We start from the raw sequence: 20,457 nt of genomic DNA on the forward strand, positions 1-20,457 counted from the left end.
GACATCTCAAAACTTGAACCACTTCATTTATTTTAGTCCCATATAAACAGAATACCTAATGGATCACACTTCTGGTGCACATGTGCTGGTCGGAATCAGGTTCTTCCATCTTTTGCAAAAAAAAAAAAAAAGTTGAAAAACAAAAGTGTGTATAAATGTAATAAGAGAGTACGTAAGAGTCTACGGCTTCCGAGACCATTTCAAGTTGATTGTATAAGAGTATAGATATATGATGACTGTGTTTTGGTCCCTTCTGCACTCAGTATGCATTGCCTTTCTGAAGAATTTTGGAAGTCCCCTTTGGTAAAGTCTATTGGGATTTCCAAAACATCATAGAAAATAACACTGTGTTTTTTGTTATACATATGAGCAGGGGTCTCAAACTCAATTGACCTGGGGGCCACTGGATGCAGAGACTGGGTGAGACTGGGCCGCAAGAAAAGATTTGTCTTAAAAAATCTAACATGCACTTTTTAATTAATTCAACTTCTTTGCATGGCCTTCCTGCCCTTGCAACATACTTGCCAACCCTCCCAACACACCCATTCTCCCGAATTTGTCCCGATTTTCACCCAGCTAACAATATTAAGGGCGTGCCGGAATGGCACTGCCTCTAACGTCCTTTACAACAGGTCATCGCGTCCACATTTTCATCATACAGACAGCGTGCCGGGCAAACCACATGTTGGATGAGGTTTCTGCAGACACAGGTAAGTGACTGCAAGACATACTTGGTCAACAGCCATACAGGTCACACTAAGGGTGGCCGTATAAACAACTTTAACACTGTTACAAATATGCGGCACACTGTGAACCCACACCAAACAAGAATGACAAACACATTTCGTGAGAACATGGGCACCGTAACACAACATAAACACAACAGAACAAATACCAAGAACACCTAGCAGGCCTAACTCTTCCGGGCTACAATATACACCACCTCAACCGATGCATGGGAGTAGGGGGGTTAATGTGTGCTATATTGTAGCATCCCAGAATAGTTAGGGCTGCATAGGATTCTGGGTATTTGTCCTGTTGTGTTACGGTGAGGATGTTCTCCCGAAATGTGTTTGTCATTCTTGTTTGGTGTGGGTTCACAGTGTGGCGCATATTTGTAACAGTGTTAAAGTTGTTTATGCGGCCACCCTCATTGTGACCTGTATGGCTCTTGACCAGGTATGTCTTGCAGTCATTTACGTGTGTCTGCAGAAACCTCATCCAACATGTGGTTGGGCCGACACGCTGTCTGTATGATTAAAAGGTGGACGCGATGACCTGTTGTAAAGGACGTTAAAGGCAGTGCCATCACGGTACGCCCTTAATATTGTTGGCCGGGTGAAAATCGGGACAAATTCGGGAGAACGGGTGTGTCGGGAGGGTTGGCAAGTATGTTGCTAGGGCGGGAAGGCCATGCAAAGAAGTTGAATTCATTAAAAAGTGCATGTTCGATTTTTTAAGAGAAATCTTTTCTTGCGGCCCAGTCCCACCCAGTTTCTGCATTCAGTGGCCCCCAGGTAAATAGAGTTTGAGACCCCTGCTTTAGGGTAAAGTTATTTCCTTTTAAACCTTCAGTGGGACCTGTGTGGCTGTTGATCAAGTATGTCTTGCAGTCATTTACATGTGTGTTCAAATGCAAGATACAGCATATGACTGGGTTGACACGCTGTTTTCACAGGTTTTATAGGCCGTTAAAGACAGAGCCATTACGGCACCCCCTGAACATTGTTAGTAGGGCGAAAATCGATATAAATTCAAGAGAATGGTTGCCCTGAAATTTCGGGAGTGTTGGCAAGTATGACGCTGTAAAGCGCCATTTATATAAAACATTACATTTTCACATCAAGGTGCGGGCCGCAAAATAACGTCTCGCTGGCCGCAATTGGCCCGCGGGCCGCGTGTCTGAGACCCCTGCATATGAGCAATAAATAAGATTTTCTTTAGAGCGGCTGCAACATTTACACAGATGCCAAGAAGGTGCTAACTTTCCAATGTATTTTACAAAGTATATCCAGCCCTTTTTCAGCTTTGAGAACATAATGATGTACAATGCGTTTATAGGTAACACATGCAATCGCTTTAGCTTTGGGTGTTGTTAGCTCATACATGTATTTGAATGTATATTCTATCATAACATGACTGCAAATTGTTTCTTCTTTTGGACTGTTTTTGTATGCTTGCACGCGCTACCTTCTAGTACATGTTAAAGAGACAGGGTGAGTGACAGCCTACCACCAATCATTATTTTCGGGCCAGTAAAAAAATTATCACATAAATTTAGTAATTGTGAAAAATATAGACAATTTTGAAACAAATGTGTTTTATTAAATAACTAATGATAACATACTCTAGCCAATGGTGTTCTTGTTATATTTTTTGCATTGAAAAATGTAACTGTGAGGATGTTGCAAACAGACCCTTCAAGACTTAATTTAGGCCAAAAATATGTAAAATTAGCTTTTAAAAAAGTAAACGGAGATAGACAAGCCACAACATTTGAGACACAATTTTGCGATTGACGATTGTACTGTACTTTACTGTAATTTACACCCGTGCATAGGCTGTCTTGGTTGACAAGACTCTGCAGCATTGCGTGGACATCGGGGGCGGTACTTCCGGATTGGTGGTCCCTCTCTTTAAGAAGGAGGACCGAAGGGTGTGTTCCAATTATCGTGGGATCACACTCCTCAGCCTTCCCGGTAAGGTTTATTCAGGTGTACTGGAGAGGAGGCTACGCCGAATAGTCGGACCTCGGATTCAGGAGAAACAGTGTGGTTTTCCTCCTGGTCATGGAACTGTGGACCAGCTCTATACTCCCGGCAGGGTTCTTGAGGGTGCATGGGAGTTTGCCCAACCAGTCTACATGTGCTTTGTGGACTTGGAGAAGGCATTCGACCTTGTTCCTCGGGAAGTTCTGTAGGGAGTGCTCAGAGAGTATGGGGTACCGGACTGTCTTATTGTGGCGGTCCACTCCCTGTATGATCAGTGTCAGAGCTTGGTCCGCATTGCTGGCAGTAAGTCGGCCACGTTTCCAGTGAGGGTTGGACTCCGGCAAGGCTGCCCTTTGTCACCGATTCTGTTCATAACTTTTATGGACAGAATTTGTAGGCGCAGTCAAGGCGTTGAGGGGTTCCGGTTTGGTGGCCATGGGGTTAGGTCTCTGCTTTTTGCAGATGATGTGGTCCTGATGGCTTCATCTGGCCGGGATCTTCAGCTCTCACTGGATCGGTTCGCAGCCGAGTGTGAAGCGGCCGGAATGAGAATCAGCACCTCCAAGTCCGAGTCCATGGTTCTCGCCCGGAAAAGGGTGGAGTGCCATCTCCAGGTTGGGGAGGAGCCCCTGCCCCAAGTGGAGGAGTTCAAGTACCTAGGAGTCTTGTTCACGAGTGAGGGAAGAGTGGATCGTGAGATCGACAGGCGGATCGGTGCGGCGTCTTCAGTAATGCGGACGTTGTACCGATCCGTTGTGGTGAAGAAGGAGCTGAGCCGGAAGGCAAAGCTCTCAATTTACCGGTCGATCTACGTTCCCATCCTCACTTATGGTCATGAGCTGTGGGTCATGACCGAAAGGATAAGATCACGGGTACAAGCGGTCAAAATGAGTTTCCTCCGCCGTGTGGCGGGGCTCTCCCTTAGAGATAGGGTGAGAAGCTCTGCCATCCGGGAGGAACTCAAAGTAAAGCCGCTGCTCCTTCACATCGAGAGGAGCCAGATGAGGTGGTTCGGGCATCTGGTCAGGATGCCACCTGAACGCCTCCTGAGGGAGGTGTTTAGGGCACGTCCAACCGGTAGGAGGCCACGGGGAAGACCCAGGACACGTTGGGAAGACTATGTCTCCCGGCTGGCCTGGGAACGCCTCGGGATCACCCGGGAAGAGCTAGACGAAGTGGCTGGGGAGAGGGAAGTCTCGGCTTCCCTGCTTAGGCTGTTGCCCCCGCGACCTAACCTCGGATAAGCGGAAAATGATGGATGGATGGATGGATGGATGGATGGATATAGGGGTTGATGAAATATGTTGTGATATATTAACCGGCATAAAATGTTTTCTTATGCCACTTGCATCCAATGATCAGTTTACTCTTTGCATTGGCGTTTTTTCATGCAATATGATGTCTTACAAAATTAAAAAGTCACATGGTTTCTTCTATTTCTTTTCACTCCAAGTATTTCCAAACAGTTTATCTCCTCCATAACTTTCCCTTACCGATTCTCCTGTCATCTCCTCCGCTCATCCATGTTCTCCCACGGGGCACTCGTGTTCGTTGAGGGGCCTTGATAATTGCATGCAATTCTATTTCAAGAATTTTGCAATAATTCCTTTTATTTAACACATGAATGTTTTCAGTGTTGGCATGGAACACGTTGCTACCAAAACTGAAGTGAGATCTTCTTAAACAAAAAGACCGTTGCCATGGAAAAATAAAGTAACATTGCTCCCTCCAGCTGCTCTGTAATGTTGAGTAGGGATTTTTTGAAGGAGAAAACACAGAGAGAAAAAAATTACAGGGCATCAAAGGTAAAGTGATGGAAATAAGACTAAGGTTGGATGCAAAAAAAGGAGTAAGAGACATGAACTCTTGAGGAAGAAAGTAAGGGAGCGGTTGAAGAGGATCATATGCACTGTATGTTTGGTGTGGCTCAAATGATGCTGACCAGATGGTTTCCATGAACAGGCTCTGACCCCCAGCTGGAGCGTTTTCTGAAGGCACATTACTTCATCTTCTGCCCCCTCCCCCATCTTATCAACCTTCCATTCAACACCTCATCCTCCTCATCTGTCAAACAATAAATCTCAAACACACCAATGGCTTTGTACCACTTTGAAGAATTTGGTGGTCAAAACACAGCGACCACTCTGATGCTTCTATTTCTCACACAAGATTTATATGTATGCATTTAAGCATCCACTGAGTGTGTTTAACTTTGCCTGTGTCATTGAACAATGTTCTGCTGTTAAATAGTTCTTTGAAATTGATTTTGCGACCTACGATTATCGTTGTTTAAAGCCAGGAACATTGTTTATACACTCTACACAGACCGTTTTCAGTAACATGAATAACTTTTTTTTTGTCAATGAAAGGTCTAAAAGCTGAAACACATATACTGCCTTCGAATATGACCCTAGAAAAAACTTATCTTACTTTGTTGTATGAAAATTCAATCAAAATTACTGTATGCACAACTTGTATAAATCAGTTAACGAAAATGTTTTTATTGAAGCAAGCTACCTCCTAATTGTTAACTTAATGGTTGTCGAGGTAATACTAATGGAAGAATTGTGAATGTCTTTCCTGAAACATAGCTTTTCCAAAAATTTCTAGAGAGAGGCTGAGAACATGTGAGGAAATTGATAAAGGGGTAACGAGCGAACAGAGTCAGTTGCAGGTTATCCACATGGGCTAATGTGGGGAAAATAATATGTAGTGTCTAATGATTGTACAAAAACTACAGTATTTTTATCCTAGTTATGTACTTGTCAAAAGAATTTTGTCTGTACACAATTAGTGCATGTGCCTCACAATACGAAGGTCCTGTGGGGTTTGAATGTTCTCCCCGTGACTACGTGGGTTCCCTCCAGGTACTCCAGCTTCCTATCGCCGCCAAAAACATGCACCTGGGGATAGGTTGATTGGCAACACTAAATTGGCCCTAGTGTGTGAATGTGAGTGTGAATGTTGTCTGTCTGTGTTGGCCTTGTGATTAGGTGGCGATTTGTCCAAGGTGTATGCTGCCTTTTGCCCGAATGCAGTTCAGATAGGCGCCAGCACCCACCGCGATCCCAAAAGGGACAAGCGGTAGAAAATGGATGGATGGATGGACAATACAAAGTATCTAGAAACTGACTACATCATCTACTGCTGTGTCAACTGGAGGATAACTTCACAGCCATTATTGATATGCACACGTTTCACCCATTAAATGGCTTATCCACGGCATTGACACACATGCCTGCATCATGACAGAGTGACTGAATGGGAACAGGAATATCTTTTGGAATGTTTGCTTGGAGGTGAATCTGAACACATTTTTAGACATGCATCCACCCTTTGTCTTGGGACTGAAGAAGACAACGTCTTGCCAAACACAGGTCTGATCAGCTCACCTGAGGGTTCAGTTTGGCTTGTTCTATTTGATCGCACTACATAAATCAGCGGTGTGCACCGCAACCCAGTTTGTTCCATTTCATACTGTTGACCATGTTGTACCACTTGTGTTATTTCCTGTTGAAGGAAACAGAAGTCTGCTGCCTGAATTCCACACTGTTTTATTGATAGTAGATTTCTACCACAATTATAGGGTTGGTTGTTCACACCTACGACTTGAACATTGTCCGGCGTAGTGTAATGATTTGTTGGACATATAAACGATTTGGGTGAGGATTTGGCTAACAGGCTAACTGACAAGAAAGTGAATTAAAGCGATTGCCAATAATCTGAAGGCCTCTCAAGAAAAATTAATATTCCGTCCTAAACGGTTCCAGGACGTAAAAGGTCCCACTGGGAATGTCAAACACGTTAAATGCAGCATTAAAAATAAAATAACTTGCAGCCTCTCAGGAGTGGTTAAAACACAGGTGACAATAAAGTAGATCTGAGATCAATGAGAAATTTCAGAATATGGAATGACTTATATAAAACTAAAATAAAGCTCTGCAGGATTACATGACAAAGGATTTGGCAATTGAATGAAACAGAAATTGCTGAGACAGGGAGATGAAGAGGGTTTGGTTTCAAATTTACAACACCACCAAAGGATGCAAGCATCCCACGGTCTGCTCGAGATTTGAAATTGTAAGTGGATGTTGGCAAACGGCTTTTGTTTCCCTAAAAAATAGTGGCAACAACACTTGGGCCAGACATGGTCCTGTGGTCTCCAACAGCAAAGCTAGTTTACACCGTGGAGCTGTCAGTGCCAGGGGAAGATGGGGTCGAAGAGGCTTACAAGAGGAAACAAAAACAAATATTCTGACCTGGCTGGACAACAGCTGAACGATCGCTGTCTGGCCAGTGGAGGTGGGATGCAGGGGATTCGTGGCAGCATCTACGTGATATCAGTTTTTGAAGAAAGTGGTTTAAAAATGGCCTATTTCCAAACTGCCAGGATCACCACAAAAATTGTACATTTTTAATATTTTAGTCGCGTCCACGCGGTTTTCGGGATTCATGGCGGGATGAGTGACTGATGACGAGGTTTTATGTTCGGTGATAATATGGTATTTGGCGGAACCCAACCGCCATCTAAACTGGTGATATGTGATCGACTCTTAAATAACCAATCACTCAGTTCTGCCCTAATGTGTCTGCTAAGGCACAGCCCAGATTTTTCAAAGGGATCTGAGCGCGCCAAAATCTCATAATTGTTCTTTTAAAGACATCTTCTTGTCTAATTTGGCCCGGGCCACCCCTTTGAGCCCATCTGTATAATATGCCAAAATGGCCGAGGGTTGATTGTTTGAGCTCAGAGGGTGGGAGCCGTCGTTTACAGGCCAGGCCAACCACACTATAAGGCCACTGTTGGATCAGTAAACGCAGCGATCAAAGTTGCAATTAACCCACTGCGCTAACACAAACATCTGGGCCAGCAGAAACAAACAAAGCCTTCATGTCACCTAAAGCGTTTATTTTTGCAGATTTCCACTTCAGCCAAGGAGACCTCCAGTGCTTGTCAGCTTCTGTAAGCAGTGTTAGAAGAGAGGAATGTGGGGCTTTAGAGATGGCTGGTTGCCTGAATGTGCTCCCGTGCCAGGCCGCAAGCTTATTGCTTGTGATGGCATGCGGGTCAGAGTGAACCTATCTGCTGTCAGGGGGTATCATGGCTAAATAGCTTTCTCACAAAAATTTGGAAGCAATGCAGTTTATTGAGGCAGCAACACATGCAAGTGTATACATCTACATGCAGAAATGCACATCTGTACAGTGTCATACACACATTAATCATCTACATTTCCAGAAGACACTATTTACGCTATTACAACCTCTAGTCCAAATGTGTTTTTGGATCGTGCTGGAAATGCAGGATATGCTGAACAGACGGAGCAAAAGGTGAACAGTGGGTGGAGTGCCCAGAGAGATGTTTGGAGGGGATGCTCTATGGTCCCTCTGTTCATTGGCCCAGCAACTTTGGTCCCTTCTGGTGCAAGGACAGGAAGATAACATTTGGAGAGGTATCAGGTTTTCAAAAACAAAGGGATGTGTTTTCCATTTGCTGCCGATCCCTCCAGTGAGATATTTCTCGTCCAGAGTTGCAAATGTTTTCACCGGGGATGCTGGAAGTGGTGTTTCTAATTTCCTCTTTTCTCGTCTCTGAGTGACATCCTGTGTGTGTGTGTGATTCATTGTGTGCGAGTGAGTGGAGGGGTTGAGTGTGAGATGAATGTCACAACATTTATTTTTATTTTGGTATTTTTTATTTATAATATTTTTATCTAACATTTTATTTTGCGGCTTCACGGTGGCAGAGGGGTTAGTGCGTCTGCCTCACAATACGAAGTTCCTGCAGTCCTGGGTTCAAATCCAGGCTCGGGATCTTTCTGTGTGGAGTTTGCATGTTCTCCCCGTGACTGCGTGGGTTCCCTCCGGGTACTCCGGCTTCCTCCCACTTCCAAAGACATGCACCTGGGGATAGGTTGATTGGCAACACTAAATGGTTCCTAGTGTGTGAATGTGAGTGTGAATGTTGTCTGTCTATCTGTGTTGGCCCTGCGATGAGGTGGCGACTTGTCCAGGGTGTACCCCGCCTTCCGCCCGATTGTAGCTGAGATAGGCGCCAGCGCCCCCCGCGACCCCAAAAGGGAATAAGTGGTAGAAAATGGATGGATGGATGGATTTTATTTTGCGTTTTTATTTGAATTTTTAAGCCTGTCAAAAATAAGTTATCTCATCTGATCCCCCAAAATATAGCATTAATGATGTATATTTACGCAGATTAATCACACACATGCCCCTTTTTACCTTAAACACAGATGGTTACCTAAAAGACAGCACGGATTGCTCTCAGGTCAGTGATCAGGTAAATACTTTCAATGCAAAGATGAGTGAGGAGACTCCCGACTGGTATGCCCACTGGCATATTTCACACCAAAATACGCCCTGACTGGAAGTTAGATAAAACTGTTACCATGTTTTGAGCACATACAGGACGTGCATTCAAGTAAAATATTTAAAGTAAATTCTCAGGACATTCATTCGATCGCAACTGGATTGTTTAGTTTGTCTTAGAAGGCGTGCTTTGCCTCTCATCCAAGTTGGCTTCATCAGTTCATGCTCATAGACTCATATTGATTGGTTTAGTTTGGTCAGATCTAGTCTAAGACTTAGATTGTTTTAGATCTGACCATAATACGTCAGATCTATTTCTTGATTTAGATTGCTCTAGATCTAACCAATCCAAGACTAAATCTGACCAATCTTTATCTATGAGCATGAACCGATTGAGCCTACTGTACTTAAATGAAAGGAGAGAGGTCTTTTAAGACAGGCTGAACAGTCCGGTTGAAATTGATTGAATGGCCTGAGATTACAATGACCTGGATTAATGAGAACATCCATAAGGGACAGCGTGGCGCAGTGGTAGAGTGGCCGTGCGCAACCCGGGGGTCCCTGGGTCAATCCCCACCTAGTACCAACCTCGTCACGTCCGTTGTGTCCTGAGCAAGACACTTCACCCTTGCTCCTGATGAGTGCTGGTTAGCGCCTTGCACGGCAGCTCCCTCCATCAGTGTGTGAATGTGTGTGTGAATTAGTAAATGTGGAAGTAGTGTCAAGGCGCTATACAAGTACAACCCATTTACCATTTAATTATTTATATACATTTTAAAAATGTTCCTGAATGGCATTCTGACAATGAAACTTCATTCGTGTCCAAATATTAGGGCTTTGTTAAAGTCAATTTAAAGTTATGTGGGTGAATTATGTAAATTCATCACACCGGTCGTTTTTATTTTCCATAGCAAATCTACTGATATATATTATATCTGTACGCTACTTTTATTTTAAAAATAGCAAAAGCAGAGGATTAATGCCCCACAACAAGAGGATAGAGAAAAAGAAGGCACTGATTGACTACGGTGTCGGCGTGGACTACAAAGGCGGATACGTGCAAATTGTCAGTACTAATGTAGATCACAAATACACATTAGCAGGGACCAGTAGATAAGAAAAGTTGGTTTTGCATAATATTGCGAAACAAAACGCCAGATAATGTCTCTTAATGCACATTGCACGTCTGACTACGGTAGCCGTATTGCGACGACAGTGTGGCTTCGTAGCTTACTAAAGTTGTAGTAAAACATTTTTGACAGATTTTTAGGCGCCAGGTGTAATTTCTATATATGCTCAATGAAACATCCAAGTTCTGGGCTTGCTTGCTAGCATCATCTTGCAGTCCACACGTATCTCCCATGTGTGACTGCCATCTACCGGTCACACTTCTCATTACAATTCATGCATCCATTTTCTACCGCTTGTCCCTTTTAGGTCGCTGAAACCTATCACAGCTGCATTTGGCCGGTAGGCGGGGTACACCCTAGACGAGTTGCCATCTCATCGCAGGGCCAACACAGACAACATTCACACTCACATTCACAAAATTCAATTCACTTTCCTTTATTTAACCAAGTAAAGACTCATCGAGATTAAAATCTATTTTTCAAGAACGACCTGACAAAGAGGGCGGCACAAACAAAGTTACAATAATGATTACAACAAGACAATACAACAGAACAAACACATCCATACCACAAATAATTTTAGACGATTACACCATGTACCAAATAAAATTGCTTTGAGGTCGGTAAGCACAACCAAAAATTAACATGTACATTAGACGTACCAAGTTATAAGAAGCACAGGGACTGTCCACTTATGAGAAAATCAAAGGATTTTAATTGTGCCTACTCGTCCGTTGTCCGTCCGTTGATTAACCCAAATTCAAAAGTGTGATTAATCTGGTTGTTAAAATAATCATTTGACACTACACATTTATTTAAGTGCTTTTGTGTCCCTTTTACAAGAATTATAAACATTATGATTATTATTGTTATATTTTTATCATTGGAAAAGTTTGTCTGAGTCTAAACATTTAGAACAGGGGTAGGGAACCTGTGGCTCTTTTGATGACTACATCTGGCTCTCACATAAATCTTAGCTGACATTGCTTAACACGATAAGTAATTAATAATTACGATGGTAATCACAGTGTTAAAAATAACGTTCAAATTATAAAACATTTTCATGCATTTTAATCCAACCATCCGTTTTCTATCGCACCTGTTCAAGAAGTCGCATTGATGGTAAAAAGTAATATATTTATTATTGGTTATATTTAAAATAACAAAGTTATTAAAACGAGTAGGAGAGTAATTATACTCTAAAAATGTTGGTCTTGTCAAGACCTGGACTATGGTGTGGTTTGTTTTCCCGTGGTGCAAAGCGATTGGAACGGACATGGCGTGAAGGTAATGACATCTTTAATCTTAACTCAAAAATATTACAAAAAAAAGGGTATAAACAAAAGGCGCTCTCAGTGGAGGTTAATAACTTGGCTATGAAAACTAAAACTTGCACAATGGGAGAACTATGAACATAAAACAAAACTTATAAACTATGGCATGAAAAACTTACGTGGACCGAGAAAGAACATGAATCATCGGCATGGATAACATAGGTGTGTAGGAGGTGATAGAGGGTGAGTAGAAGGTGATGTTGCCAGGCTGACTGCCTGGCAACTGCAGGCTTAAATAGTGACGTGGTGATTGACAACAGGTACGTGAGTTCAAGTAAATCAGGTGTGTGAGTCGTGAAAACAGGTGAACTGATTGGTTGTCATGGAAACAAAAACAAACCAGGGTGCGCAAAGACAGGAACTAATGGAGTCAACAACAAAACAGAACATAACTAAACAGAACATGATCACAAAGAAATGACAGGTCTTACTTAAAAATGCACGCATTTAATTGTATTCAGTGTTTAAAAAATATTATACGGCTCTCACGGAAATACATTTTTAAATATTTGGCTTTTATGGCTCTCTCAACCAAAAAGGTTCCCGACCCCTGATTTAGAATATATATATTTTTTTGTGCCTGAACATCATATCTCAGCCTAGCCAATTAATTTTGCCACTCAGTGTTTATGCTTTTTGGATGATTGGTTAAAGGCTTTTAAAACAAATATTAACACAGAAATCCTGCAAAATTGACAATCTGGTCTACAGTACATATCTGCCATTGCCTTTTACTCAGAACCCAGAAAATCAGCACGCTGCCGCAATTCCGGTGTACTTTTACACAGCGACCTGGCATCCTCTAATTAAATAGCAATATTAATTAAGAAACACAATTCCAATTATATACATGTGATGTATTGTTATTATTAAAGAAACTCAGACATTAACACTTGTCCAAAAATGGAAAATGCTTTTCTGTGCAGGAGTAAATCACCTAGGTGTAAAGCTATGAAAAATAGGAAGAACTTGCAGGTGCAAGAGTAATCGTGCAAGGAATATGTGTGTCCCAGTTCAAACTACTCCCTAGAGTATACTCTTTAGCTTCACTAATCCTAGCCGCCTCCTGTAGCCATATGGACCATTCACACATTAAATATACCCTAGGTATGTTTGTGCATTAGCTTCCTTCTGAGGGAAAATGCTCTGCTGGAAACAGATAACTATCCTCAAAAAGACCCCGGGGACACATGATACACAAGCCAGATGATACACTCCTGCTGCTGCTCAGTAAAGGAGGAAGTAAGGGACATTCTAGTGGTGGCGGATTTAAAGATTTGAAACAGTCCGCACATGTGGCTAGGATTGTAACACTATGATGAAGCCATCGTGTGATTAGAACAAAAATGAGGAGAAAAGACAAGAACGGCGCAATTTAAAAAAAAATGTATGATGTGATGCCAGGCTGTGTGTGGTTGATACCAAAGAGAACAAAATAGGCATTTTACCAATTAGTTGGCGTGCCCTCTAGATTTCTATGGTTCAACATGTCTTTGGTCATTCATTTTTTCCAGTACTATTTTTTTTTAATGACAGCAGATACCATCGTTCTGATCCAGATTCCAGATCAAAGTTGATCAAAGACGTAATGGGGTGCCCATTACGTCGATCGCGATCGACTGGTCGATCTCGGAGGGTGTGTCAGTCGATCTCAAGCCAGGCATTAAAAAATAGACATAAAAATGAGCAATCATCAATCATACCAAGACTTCACTTTCGTCAGTTGTTTGACATTCTCGGCACCCGAGGATCTTGTGAGATGACGCTGGCTGCTGCGAGCTCATATTTAAGAAAAAAATCACTAACAGGGCGGACGCAGAGAAACACATTTCATTTCTAGAGACTCCGTACCTACTGTCAAAACTCTAAAGACCGACTGCACAGTTCCTGTCTTCACCATAAAAGACCTGTTTCATCCTGCCTGTGCTAACAAAATAAGAGTCTCAGAAAGCTAGCGTGCACAAGCTAGCAAGCTACGTAGTTTGATGCCAATGTATTTCTCCCCCGCCCTCAGCGACCGCTTTCTCACTTGCTTGCCCACCCGCACAGTCACTGACGTCACTCACCTGCTGCCAGACATTAAAGGGCCACACACATATGCTACTCTCATAACAAAGTGTTTAAAAACGAGTATGCAAGTTGGACAAATGAGATGCCAAAACCAACCACTTTCATGTGGTATTGGACAGAAAGGAGGACCTTTTTTTTTCCTCCATTTGAAAATGCGGACGTTATCAGCACCACTGTCTAATTCCAATCAATGAGAGTCATCAGAATCAGGTAATACACCAACTTATATTCTTGTCTTCATGAAAGAAAGGAATCTATGTGTGTTAAACATGCTTGTATTATCATTAAACACCATTAACTTGTTAACAAAAATGTCTCTTTCATAAATAAATAAATATAAATTATAAATAGGAATGAGGTAGATCTCCTCGACTTGGTCAATTGAAAAGTAGCTCGCCTGCAGAAAAAGTGTGAGCGCCCCTGCCTAAGATAATGCAATCAGGGTGTACGCCTCAGGATAAGCAATCATCACCTCTGGGCTGTCATTCAAATAACAAGCATTTTCACTTGTTTGGATCAGGGAGAGTTTAATTGGCATTGGTGTTCTCTTTTCCACTAGTGTTGCTAGTTTTTGTATGCGGAGAAGGTTTGCATGGCTTTTGTTTTCAATGATTCAGGTTCCACGTGTTGTCGAACAACAGATATTTTTCCCTGGTTCTAGTCTGACTCCAAAAGCTTGCTGGCCGAGGAGCGAGCTCTTTTGCACAATCAAGTAGGCCACTCTTTGGTGGGCTGATATTAGCCCCCCAGCCTAACTTTAACTACCTGGACAGGAAGAAAAAAAAATATATATATATCAAAAAAGGCTTCACGGTGGCAGAGGGGTTAGTGCGTCTGCCTCACAATAAGACGTTCCTGCAGTCCTGGGTTCAAATCCAGGCTTGGGATCTTTCTGTGTGGAGTTTGCATGTTCTCCCCGTGAATGCGTGGGTTCCCTCCGGGTACTCCGGCTTCCTCCCACTTCCAAAGACATGCACCTGGGGATAGGTTGATTGGCAACACTAAATTGGCCCTAGTGTGTGAATGTTGTCTGTCTATCTGTGTTGGCCCTGCGATGAGGTGCCGTCTTGTCCAGGGTGTACCCCGCCTTCCGCCCGATTGTATCTGAGGTAGGCGCCAGCGCCCCCCGCTACCCCCAAAAAGGGAATAAGCGGTAGAAAATTGATGGATGGATGGATATAAAAAAAATAAACTAGTGTTGTCCCTATACCAATATTCTGGTACCGGTACTTAAAATATTTCGATACTTTTTGGTACTTTTCTAAATTAAGGGGACCACACAAAATTGCATTGTTGGCTTTATTTTAACAACAAATCTTAGGTTTCATTAAACATGATTCTTATTGCAGGTTTGTCCTTAAATAAAATAGTGAACATACAAGACAACTTGTCTTTTAGTAGTAAGTAAGCAGACAAAGGCTGCTAATTTAGCTACTGATGTATGGAGTTACATATTGTGTCATTTATCATTCTATTATTTTGTCAAAATTATTAAGAACAAGTGGTAGAAAATGTATTATTAATCTAATTGTTCATTTACTGTTAATATCTGCTCACTTTCTTTTTTAACATGTTCTATCTACACTTCTGTTAAGTTAATAATCACTTATTCTTCTGTTGTTTGATACTTTATATTAGTTTTGGATGACACCATAAATTTTGGTATCATTCCGATACCAAGGAGTTACAGGATCATACATTGCTCATATTCAAAGTCCTCATGTGTCGGACATATTTCCTGAGTTTATAAACATAAATAAAAAACAAAGGAAAGGAGATGTCGTGATGCCAAAAAAAATACCGACATAATCATAGTAGTATTGACTAGATACTACTATTTGGTATCTTTGCAGTAGATGTCAGGTGTTGATCCACCAATGGCGTTTGTTTACATTTTGACACCTGTGAGCGACAATGTGTAGTGAAGCATGTTTAGCTATTCCTCGTCCTCCAGGGATGATACTTGTAAGAAACTTACTAGAGATGCGCGGATAGGCAATCATATCATCCGCAACCGCATCACCAAAGTCGTCATCCACCCGCCGTCCACCCGAACCAACATTTTAACAGTACCGTACCCGGCCGCCAACCGCCCGCTGAAATACATCAGAGGTCGGCTGCCTTTACCACTCACAGAGCTATTTAAACCTGTTTCACAGAGTAATGAAAACAATTGGAGCCGCTAACGTTCTCGCGACTATCCAATAGCGTTCATCCTGATGACAAGAATATGGGCGTGCTGTGAAGTCATTGCCTTTGACACCTTCAACATGTACAAACCGATTGTTAGTCCGGCAACATGTTGTGTGCAGCTTCCGCAATCACACGTACAAGATTGAAAGGCATACTGGGTGATACAGAGTACACTGATGGTTGTGATTTAAACAACTTTAACACTCTTAGTAATATGCGCCACGCTGTGAAGCCACACAATACAAGATTGACAAACACATTTCGGGAGAACATCCTCACAGTAACACAACAAAAAAGCAACACAACAAATACCCAGAATCGTTTGTATCCGTGACACGGCCTGAATATATTTTACACCCCCGGGCCCCCAACCCCGCCCACCTTACCGACGCCAGGGGGGTGGGGATAGGGGGTGGCGGGGTTTGCTGCTAGCGGGGTGTATAAAATAGTCAGGATGTGTCACGGATACAAAGGATTCTGGGTATTTGTTGTGTTGCGTTTATGTTGTGTTACTGTGAGGATGTTCTCCCGGAATGTGTTTGTCAATCTTGTATTGTGTGGCTTCACAGCGTGGCGCATATTACTAAGAGTGTTAAAATTGTTTATATCACAACCAATAGTGTACTCTGTGTCACCCAGTATGCCTTGCAGTCGTGTGCGTTTTGCCGCGGAAGCCACACACAACATGATGCTGGACTGACAAGCAGATCGTACATGTTGTAGAAGGCGACGAAGCCAATGGCTTCATAGCACGCCCTAATTCTTATTATCTGGGTGACTGCCGGCAATCATTAAGGAGAATAATAGCGTCTCCTATTGACTACTTCGCTTTACGACACGAGTCTCAAATGGCACTTTGAATGTCAAAGGATACCGATCCCAGAACCATGTATATCAAATATTTCCGGATGGTTCAACCGCCACCCGCCCGAATCTAATTAAAATCTATTTTTTCGTCATGTCACCCGCCCGACCTGCGGTTTATCCGCGGACTCCGCGGATGAGACTGCAAACCGCGCGTCTCTAAAACTTACTTTATTTGTCGCCATGGAGGTGAGGATTAGTGATCTGGAAGTCGCTAAAACACTGTTGATGGCGGCTGGGCTTTAGCCACTAGCTAGCTAGCCATGTCTTAAAGCACATTTTCCTGAGGGCGTTTCAGTGTTATAGCTTCACCTTTGTCATTAGTTTTTAAGCCTAAATGCATCTGTTTTTTTATTTTCTATCTACACACTATGTATGTTTGTAAGTACTCCGTGATTGTGCACTGCCGAACATGCTGGTCTGCTCGTAAACCAGCAATGACGCGATGTGACGACGACGGAGGTGCAGGGGGGTGGCGGACCGGTACTTTTCAGAGGCGGGATGGCACTGAAAATGATTCATTTGTGTCGCGGTACTATACTGATACCGGTATACCATACAACCCTACTTTAAACTCCCCTGCACTACACAATATTGTGTGTCAAACAAAACCGAAGGGGTGATGGATCAACTGTTTCTTTGATAACAAAGTCAAAACAAGAACTTAGCTGAACTGTCCTCATTTGTAGCCGCACTGCCGACACACACACAGTAAAATGAGAGGTTTGTTAATCGCTGTTCCAATGTACTTGTTTTTTGTTGTAAACCCGAGAGCCCCAGCAGATCTTAGGTTAGTCAGCGAATGCTGTATTTTTACACAATTATACTGATTTTAAAGTATGTTAATGGCCCCGATGTTTGTCAAAGGATCCAGTGAATGATGTGCAGTACTTGTATGGGTGAATTTACTTTGCACATGCAACAATATTCAAGTGATAGCTGTTGATATCCTACCCAGAGCACGCTGCCATGTCACAAAGGAGTCAGCTTTTTCAATTTATATTACCCAGATCTAATGTTGACACAAATACCGTTCCTATTTTTAGAAATTAATATTCTGTATGTGTTTTAGATGTTTTGTCCACAGGTCAATTCCACCGACAACTCCAGGAAGGTTGAATATTAAAATCTAATAACAGCGCTTTTGTATTTGGTCAGATATCCATCCATCCATTTCCTACCGCTTATTCCCTTTTGGGGTCGCGGGGGGCGCTGGCGCCTATCTCAGCTACAATCGGGCGGAAGGCGGGGTACACCCTGGACAAGTCGCCACCTCATCGCAGGGCCAACACAGATAGACAGACAACATTCACACACTAGGGACCATTTAGTGTTGCCAATCAACCTATCCCCAGGTGCATGTCTTTGGAAGTGGGAGGAAGCCGGAGTACCCGGAGGGAACCCACGCACTCACGGGGAGAACATGCAAACTCCACACAGAAAGATCCTGAGCCTGGATTTGAACCCAGGACTGCAGGAACTTCGTATTGTGAGGCAGACGCACTAACCCCTCTGCCACCGTGAAGCCACTTCTGTTTTTACTCTTTATTTGTATCTCCTTTTTTCACCAAAGCTTCTGTTTGACTAAAAACAACTCAGCTCATGCACAATATAAAATGTAATGTTTTGGTACATGAGCAATTTCCAGTAAACCTCTTGCTGTGTTGATAGAATTTCACTTTGTCATGATGTCACTTGTAATTCCCAATTGCGGTTTGTCTCTTTGTTTAACCTTTTACCAGCAGGGTACTGTAATCCAAATTATTTCTTGTGCCCGAGTCATTTCCAGAGGCCATCTATTTATGCTGTTTTATTTCCATATTATCCTGAACTCTACAGAAGACAAGGTTGTGCAACAGATATTCCACCATTCAATTACACCCTTGGTTTAGCTATTTCTTCTGTCCTTTTCTAATTTTAGAACGTTTCCGTAGCAGCACTTGGAAAAGCAGCCTTTCCATGGGTTTGCCCTCAATTAATTATACATTTTCCACTATTTTATTATGGCTAAAATATGAATTAGTTCACAAGGCTTTATGCCTGGCCTTTGAGTCTAGTTTTATGTGGCGGTTCTGGACCTCACCTCCCTAGCATCTGACGGAACAAACCATCGGTCATCCTGGCATCCTTGTTAGTTTCCTGTCCTGAAATTGCTCATGCTTTCTCTCTCACCAAACATACCCAAGCCTGTCATGTTCGTCAGCTCCTACTAGCGAGTCATGCCTCCTAACTACTTCCATCGCTGTGTTTATTGGCTTGTTAGAGAGCTGTTTAACATAATTGTGGGGAATACCATACACGACTCTGCACAGTCTCAACTGAACTTTTACACCTCAAGTCGAGACACGAAGCCCCGTACGGATTCATTGTTCACCCAGCTGAGTACAAACAGTATTCAATTTTCTATTTTCACTGCGTATGCAACCACATAATTACCTTGAACACAAACACTGGATTTCCCACAGCTCTTCCAAACCCCTTTCTTTTCTCCGCCTCCCATCCAATCCCTCCAGGATTTTATCTTCTCCATACACAACATCTCTCCACAGACTTTCCATCCAGAATCAATGCCCGGTCATGAAGAGAGATCTGTATGCCAACAGCCAGGCCTCAACATTGAGCATGACCGAATGACGGACGCATATTTTGGTTGGGTTTCATCGAATGTTTCCCACCAGGTCGCTTATGTGTGCAAACACAAGTCAAACGAAAGACCACAAATTAATTTTACGGAGAGTTTTTTGAGGTATGCCAAGGGTGACCTGTTGTTAACGGTAGCTCAGAAAACTGTCCTTGAATGTGAGGTTGTTTACTGTGAACGGGAGGCCAGAGTGGTTTATTGGCAACTACATAATGTAAAAAGCATTGCAAAATCTTAAACGACCCATAGCGTCCAGATGACAGAAATGTCACAACACAGGTTCTCTCTATGTATTTTTTGCTCCTGAAAATGAATGACAGTTTTTTTTCATATTATCAATTAGTTCTTGAGTAATCGATAAATAACTAACTGTACTTTCCATCGCCATCCTCAATATGCTGCCCCTTAATGGTGTAACGTCATCAACAGAACCGCGGTTTTTCCCACATAGACTTTCAGATAAAGGCATGTAAAACTTATTTTTGATCACTTAATTGAATGTTTTTTTCACTCTAGTCCATGATTACTTAAAAATTAATCTAGTCAACATTATTAACAAAAAATAAATACAAAATAATCACCATTTCGGGACTCCTCTGGTATTTCAAGTTCATAGAAACTGGGCCCTGTGTTTCCTCATTCTTTCAGCACTTCTTAAATCATCTTGTGGAAAACAGCAATATAAGAGGACAGAATATAGAACACTAACTTATTTTTCGCTTGTTTTTTAGCGTAGGAACTTCTCTTATCTCTCTGTTTTACCCAGCTTCGGACTCAGTCGCTTTCCCCACAAGGCTGCATATGCTTTTCAGGATGGTGTTTGGTACTTTTCCTCTAAATTCCGACCAAAACCCTTCTTTAGTTGTACTGCTACAACCTGCAACAATGCATCTTGCAAACAGATTTGCTAATTCATTGAAATTCTGTGCAAAAATAATTTGATTCGGGATGAAGATGCAACAAAAATACATTCTACGCAGTATGAAACTGCCTTCTCGCCCGCCAACATATTAAAGATAAAAGAAGGCATCCCAAAATCTGCTAAAACTCATTTAAAATAAGCCTAAAATCACTGCTGTCTTTTTTGGGGGTAACTTTTCCTTAGACATTATTTTGAGTTCAAAATACAAAATAATCACCATTTAGGGACTCCTGCTATTTCAACTTCATAGACACTGGGCCCTGTT

At 42.4% G+C, this 20,457-nt stretch overlaps 1 protein-coding gene across 4 annotated transcripts in view; it reads left to right on the top strand.

Annotated features, from left to right (window-relative positions):
- Nucleotides 1–20,457, top strand: part of LOC133562376 (intermembrane lipid transfer protein VPS13B-like) — an 819,661-nt gene that overhangs the window by 242,318 nt on the left and 556,886 nt on the right. The window lies entirely within an intron of this gene.

This window comes from Nerophis ophidion, linkage group LG11 (genome assembly GCF_033978795.1).
Source record: "Nerophis ophidion isolate RoL-2023_Sa linkage group LG11, RoL_Noph_v1.0, whole genome shotgun sequence".
NCBI classification, from domain to species: domain Eukaryota; kingdom Metazoa; phylum Chordata; class Actinopteri; order Syngnathiformes; family Syngnathidae; genus Nerophis; species Nerophis ophidion.